At 35.6% G+C, this 6,587-nt stretch overlaps 2 pseudogenes; both read left to right on the top strand.

The window, feature by feature from the left end:
- The first annotated feature begins 5,618 nt into the window (after positions 1–5,618).
- Positions 5,619–5,733, top strand: LOC114010054 (uncharacterized; annotated as a pseudogene).
- Positions 5,734–6,135: 402 nt separating this feature from the next.
- Positions 6,136–6,250, top strand: LOC114010053 (uncharacterized; annotated as a pseudogene).
- The last annotated feature ends 337 nt before the right edge of the window (positions 6,251–6,587 follow it).

The raw sequence follows: 6,587 nt of genomic DNA, 5'->3' as shown, positions 1-6,587 counted from the left end.
GCTGAAAAAGGGCCTAATGTACGTGGCAGTGATGGCAATTAGGCAGAAAAGTAATATTAGAAACAGACAAAAGCCCGAGTCTTTTAGCATTACAGGTGTTTTTTTTTTTTTTTTTCTTCCCTGTTCTAGACATAAAGGAATAGGCAGTGTTGTTAAGTTCCCTTCTTCAGTCTTCTCTTAAGCTGAAAGTCCAACGATTTCAAGATTCAATTAATTAGAGACATGGAGAGCCAAAGAACAAGGTAAAAGCTAAGTTCTTTCTAACCGAAGACACACTTAGTAATTGGTCCCTTATTAAAATGGATATCTTCTGGGTGTATGTTTAATAAGGTTGATAAGAACTCGTCATTTCCTCATTAGGATAGCACATGAATACACTTTGTATGTGGAAAAGAAATCTTAAAGAGAACAAACAGGAAAATATCAACCTATTAAATATAGAATTATGAAACATAAAAATGCAAAAACCTGAGAACTATAACTTTGTAGGGATGGGGCTATATTAAATGCATTGTGTGTGTGGTGTGTGTTTGTGTGAGTGTGAATGAATGAGTGTGTAAGCTAAGGTTGTTTTTATAAAGACGAGTCTTGGCTCTCCCATCAGTTTATCTAGGGATGCAAAATATTTAAGCATTTGAGTTTTGTAACCTGGATCAATGATGTTTACAATGACTTTCTAAAAAAACTGTAAGGATGGATGACACATTTAAATGGCTTTTTTCCACATGAAAACAAACGCACATTTTCCAGATCTATGTATTTGTGTCTGCATGTACAAGTATCCGTGTGATAATCATGCATGTATCTTTATACAGAAAAGTCACGTATAATTGTTTAGGTACACACGTACATTGTTTCACTTGTAAAAATGTCCATACAGCATGTGAAATCTTAGAAAAGATAAAAGTTCATGAATTTTTGTGCATGCATTTGTTATATATGTTGTCCCGATGGTTCTTTTTATGCCAATTTAAAAAAGATGTCAGCCAGGTTGGGTGGGTGTATTTTTTTGTTTTGTTTTGTTTGATAGATTCCACAGGAACATGTGGCATCGGTGTAAGGATCTTGTTTAAGAGAATGGAGGCTAGGAGGAAAAAAAAAACAGATGCAGCAATTAGGCGGCTCTTGCTGCTCATTGGGGAGGTGACACAAGTGGGTGATAGTGGCTTTCACCTCTCACACTCCCTTCTCTCCTGCCTGATTCCTAGAACAATCCCTGTCAGAAACACTCTTTGAAAAAGGCTGCATTAGACAATGGCTCTTCACCCTTATTTTACGCTTTAAGTAGTGGAGCAGAATGCTGTAAGGGGCTGAAAACAAGGCGTAATCTGAGAAAGACGCGCAGGCATTGTTATAACTGTGAAAACCAGAAGAGCCCCTTTCAGAGCCTTGACTGAAAGTGCTCGGAAGACCTTTAGTCCTTTGCACTCTCCCAATCACCAATTAGACAAACATTAACATCAATTAAGCTGTTATACGGCACAGGTTCCATATAATTACCTTAATGGGTTGACGCTTTCTTTAGCAGCAATTTCTTAAACAAACTTCATCTTTTGTGCAACAGGCTAAGAAAATTTTCAGCAGGGAGCATTTCCTTTTGTCAAGTTTTCTAAAGAGACAGCTGAATTGTTCTATTTAACAACAAACACCTTCACTAAGGACCCTCGTCTTGTCCCCGTTCCCACCACATTTGACTACTAGGCTCAAAGCTTATTAACCATCAGAGACAAAAAAACGGACTGGCCAGGGGAGCCCAGACACATGCAGGGCGGGCAGTACACAAAGGACCAGTGAGTCTGGCACCGGTTTGCAAGCAGACCCTCAGAGAAAGCACCAATTGAATTAGTTGCCTATTTAGTATCCAAAGCGCCAGATCCGTCCTTACCAAAAGCACAAAGAAAATGAAATAGAAAAACAGGATCTTGCTCATAAAACAAGACAAATCTGTCTAATTTATTTTGTACCAGTAAGTGCTAATTAAATGCAAGCTACTCAGATTCTTCCTGTTCCTGCCTCACCTAATTCGCTTAGAATCACGACAATGCCAGTCTGATTTTTCCCCCTGTTTAACAAACATTCATTTGAAATGTACTCAAATACAGCTATAAAAATACAACCCTTATATCACTTCTATTTTTACTTTATATAAAGTCCATGTGTTTTTGCTCTGTTGTGAAATTATTTGGTGTGGGGGGGAGGGAAGCTCTTGGCAGAAACAAGTCCTTAAACTATCCTTGTGCATCATAAGGGATAAACAACTTGAGATGCATATAATGAACTATAATTGTCACCCTCCCCAGGGTTGGAGTAATGTATGTAACCAAATTTCACAGCAATTCATTAAAAACAAGAAGCCTAAGTCTTCTGTCTACAGTTTTGAAAGCAGAACATGGTAAGAAATAAAATGCAAAAAAAAAAAAAAGTACAAATACAAAATATACAGTAAATATGCCAAACCAAATCTTTAAAATGTCCCCCCTCCTTACTTTCTCTCTCTCCCTCTCTCTCTCTTTCACATTCTTACTGCTCATTTTCACGTACCTGCCTATAACAATATCCTCGGGAGCAGGCAATTCATTTTACATCTTTAAGGTCAGTGCTCTGGCTCTAAAGACAAGTGTTTGCTCCATTTAATTCTGCCCTTGTCAACTCCCAACACCTCTTTGGGTCAGAAGCTCAAGGCCACAAAATTGAAAGATGATGATGAACTTATGTTTAGACTTTAACCTCAGGTCACTGTCACCCAGGGTCAGAGGACTTCACAGGGGAAGAATTCGAGACTTGGAAACATACAATTGTAAAGTTATTCTCCAACATATTGTCAAAATTAGCATTTGAAAAAATTATTTATATAGTGTATAGCTGTATTTGCTATATCTAACTGATAACCTATTTACTAAAGAACACTATGAGCATAAGATGCAATTGAGGTTAACCCTTCTTCAACTTCTCCCTTAGTAAATTTAATATAGAGAGTGGTGTTTTCTATTCCAGTGTTGTCTATTATTTATTAGAAGCTATTCTTTTTTTTTTTACTTAATTTATACTTTATGTTGACATTGATGATGCCTCCTGACACCTACTTTAAATATAAAACCATATCATTCCTATTTTCGTTATAGGTTGTTTCTAACTGCTCTTGCACAAATACAGCTACAAACCACAAGTATCCCAAATAAACAGTCAGAAGTCCCAGGAAATAGTTTCCATAACTGAATTTTCTCTGCTTAAAGTTTAGCCACTCATGATACAGTAAGAGCACTGCAGTTTAAATCAGACGAGGTCTAGAAAAAAGTTTGTGGCAGATATCCTATTAACTCTTACTTTATAATTAAAGAAGCATTAATCTTTTCAAAACAGTTTAGAATTCAAATCATAAAAGCTTGTTTTTTTTTGTAAAGCACCACCTGAGAATTATACAAATTCATATCCTTCTTAGAACTTTTACATATGACAGATATAATTGGATATAATGAGGAAGGACAGGATGCCAGGTGGCAAAGTCACCTCTGTAACCACAAAGAAAATGTGCATGGAATCCGAGATACCTTTTCCCAATTTCCAGTGTTAGAGATGAATCTGTGGTGTATGAATGTTTCTTTCTTTTCCATTCAACATATCAGGCGAAGATCTGAATAAAGTTAATGTTCTCATTTTGACACCCATATCAAACTGAAAACACCTCAATCAACTGTTGGATGGATTTGGCATAATTATTGATACACTTTGCAGGATTTAAAGAGTGAGGATTCAGTGCTCACATACCACATTCGAAACAAACACAACTTATCAAGTAGAGTTCTGACATGTGTGACTCTTAGTATCATTTTGGAAGTGAAATAACCTGTCAGATTTTTTAACGTGTTAACAACTGGATGGTTAAATGGCAGGGACATGAAGAAAGGACATGGACTTGGTTTGAGATCTGTTCTGGAGTAATGTTACTGACTGTCAGCCTAAGTAATCACAACAAAAGTTTTCCCCTAGGGGTAGGCTGAACAAAAATTTTATAGTAGAATAAATAAACTACCACACAGTGAGATTATCCTAACTAGCATCTGCAATCTTCTTTACAATAGCCATTTACTGATGTCTTTCCAAATACATTAAAAGTGGCAGATGATTTATTTTTGTCTTTTAAAAGTACTTATCACTAGTCATTCATTCAACAAATATTTAGGTTTCTACCATGTGCCAGGCATTCTTTTCTAAGTACATTATCAAAGTCAAATAGTACAAAATGCCTAACATCCTTTCATTGGAGAGACCTTAACTTTGTTGGCTTCTATAGAAGCCATGGACATAAATAATAATATAATAATCTACTGTTCTCAGACTTTGTCCAATTCTTTGCTGTGATTAGCTTATGCCTGAAGCCTAACACATAGTAGGTGCTTCAAATGTGATGCTCTGTTAACTTCTCTATATCCTGACCCCAATCTATCTTTCATGTCTGTGAAGTTCTCTAGCAAAAAGAAGTACTCTTACCACTGCCATTGTTCAGCCACACTAGTCTCATTGTCACCTATGAATTTGATTTCTCTTATGAGACCATAGCAGCTATTTTAATTTTTAAATATTTTTTTCTTATCTTTTTCTGTCATATTCCTTCTGGAAAAAAAAGTAGGAGAGTTAATGTATATGGGGGCAGGTAGAGCAGATGGGTGATGTTGAAAGATGGATCATATGTATTTATTTTTCAAATTATTGTTTAAAGGAGTATGTGTTTATGTGAGCATCTGAGATGCTTCTGAATGAATTGGAGTCTCCCAAAATTAGAGTTGAAAATTTCAACTCTTCAAGGAAAAAAATTGGTAGCAATGAAATCTAGGCTGTGTACAATATCTATTTTACATATCCTGCATATCCTGTGTGAGGGCCAGACTGTGATGCAGTGGTAAAACATGACACCGTGAAGCAATTCCACATGGGGAGATTACTGGTTTGAGTCTGGAGACCTCTCTCAGTATACCTGGACAGGTTTGCCCGTAATCCAGAACTGACTGAGGCTAGAGGTAGATCATGGCATCAAGACCCTATTGAGGGTGTGGTCTTTCTCCATCTGTCTCTCTCACTCATAAAATAACTTAATAAGTAAAAAATATAGTGGTGAGTAGGTCCCCACCCATATTGCTAGGCTTTTATGGGGCTGAGCCTTGCCTCTGGGTATCACTGAAGCATGTGGTAGTGAAATGTTCAAAGGCTACAAGTGTAAACTTTTAATCTAGATTCTGAAGAAATCTAGAATCTGAGGTTTGGACTGGACATTTACATGATATTATTGACAACTTTCTGTGTTTTAAGAAACTTTGAGACAATTTGGGCCATCTTTTTTTTTTTCTTCTTCTAAAGGTGTTTAAGTCTAAGCATAAAATCTATAATTTCTTTATTTTATAATTACTTTTTAATATAAGAAAAGAATGATTGTATGCAGTTTATCTTCGCAGGAATAAGGCCTGGAGATACTCACCTAAGGGAAGAAAATATTACTATGCCCAAATTGGTCCCTTTGACTTCTACCAAAGTTCTATCCATAATCTGTATCTGTTTATCTGATCTCTCTGTAATCCACCCATCCACTAGATTAGTATATCTAAAAAGTGTCTTGTGATAATATTTGTGCTTGTTTGTTTATCTGGTGAAAAAGGACTTAACAGGTGCAAAAAATAATTCCTCTTTACAACACAGAGCTCGTTGTTCAATATGAGTTTGATACATAAAAGAAGGAGTATTTTTAATCTAGATTCTGAAGAAATCTAGAATCTGAGGTTTGGACTGGACATTTACATGATATTATTGACAACTTTCTGTGTTTTAAGAAACTTTGAGACAATTTGGGCCATCTTTTTTTTTTTTTCTTCTTCTAAAGGTGTTTAAGTCTAAGCATAAAATCTATAATTTCTTTATTTTATAATTACTTTTTAATATAAGAAAAGAATGATTGTATGCAGTTTATCTTCGCAGGAATAAGGCCTGGAGATACTCACCTAAGGGAAGAAAATATTACTATGCCCAAATTGGTCCCTTTGACTTCTACCAAAGTTCTATCCATAATCTGTATCTGTTTATCTGATCTCTCTGTAATCCACCCATCCACTAGATTAGTATATCTAAAAAGTGTCTTGTGATAATATTTGTGCTTGTTTGTTTATCTGGTGAAAAAGGACTTAACAGGTGCAAAAAATAATTCCTCTTTACAACACAGAGCTCGTTGTTCAATATGAGTTTGATACATAAAAGAAGGAGTATTATTTCAAAAGTACCCCAATGTTACTATAAAAAATGTACTAAATAAATGTAATAGAAGTGTACTTTTAATTAAACATATTACAAAATTATAAGTGGTATACACGTGCCCATACACTGACAAATGGAAAGAACTAGTATTACAACTGATATTTGAAAATGGTAATTATATTTGCAGCACTTCAAACATTGTGCAGACATGTAGGTATAAAGGGCTACATCCTTAGAAGCTCTTGGAAGGAGATAAACAATTTCATTGAAAACTCTGAGGATTAAATGAGAGGCCAAAGCCTGGCAGTGACATACAAATATGTAGTATGTTGTTTGAAATTCCTTCCCCT

Source organism: Tupaia chinensis, unplaced genomic scaffold (assembly GCF_000334495.1).
Source record: "Tupaia chinensis unplaced genomic scaffold, TupChi_1.0 Scaffold000690_1, whole genome shotgun sequence".
Lineage (NCBI taxonomy): Eukaryota > Metazoa > Chordata > Mammalia > Scandentia > Tupaiidae > Tupaia > Tupaia belangeri.
The sequence above is the reverse complement of the archived record's forward strand: the minus strand, read 5'-3'. Positions and strand labels throughout refer to the sequence as shown.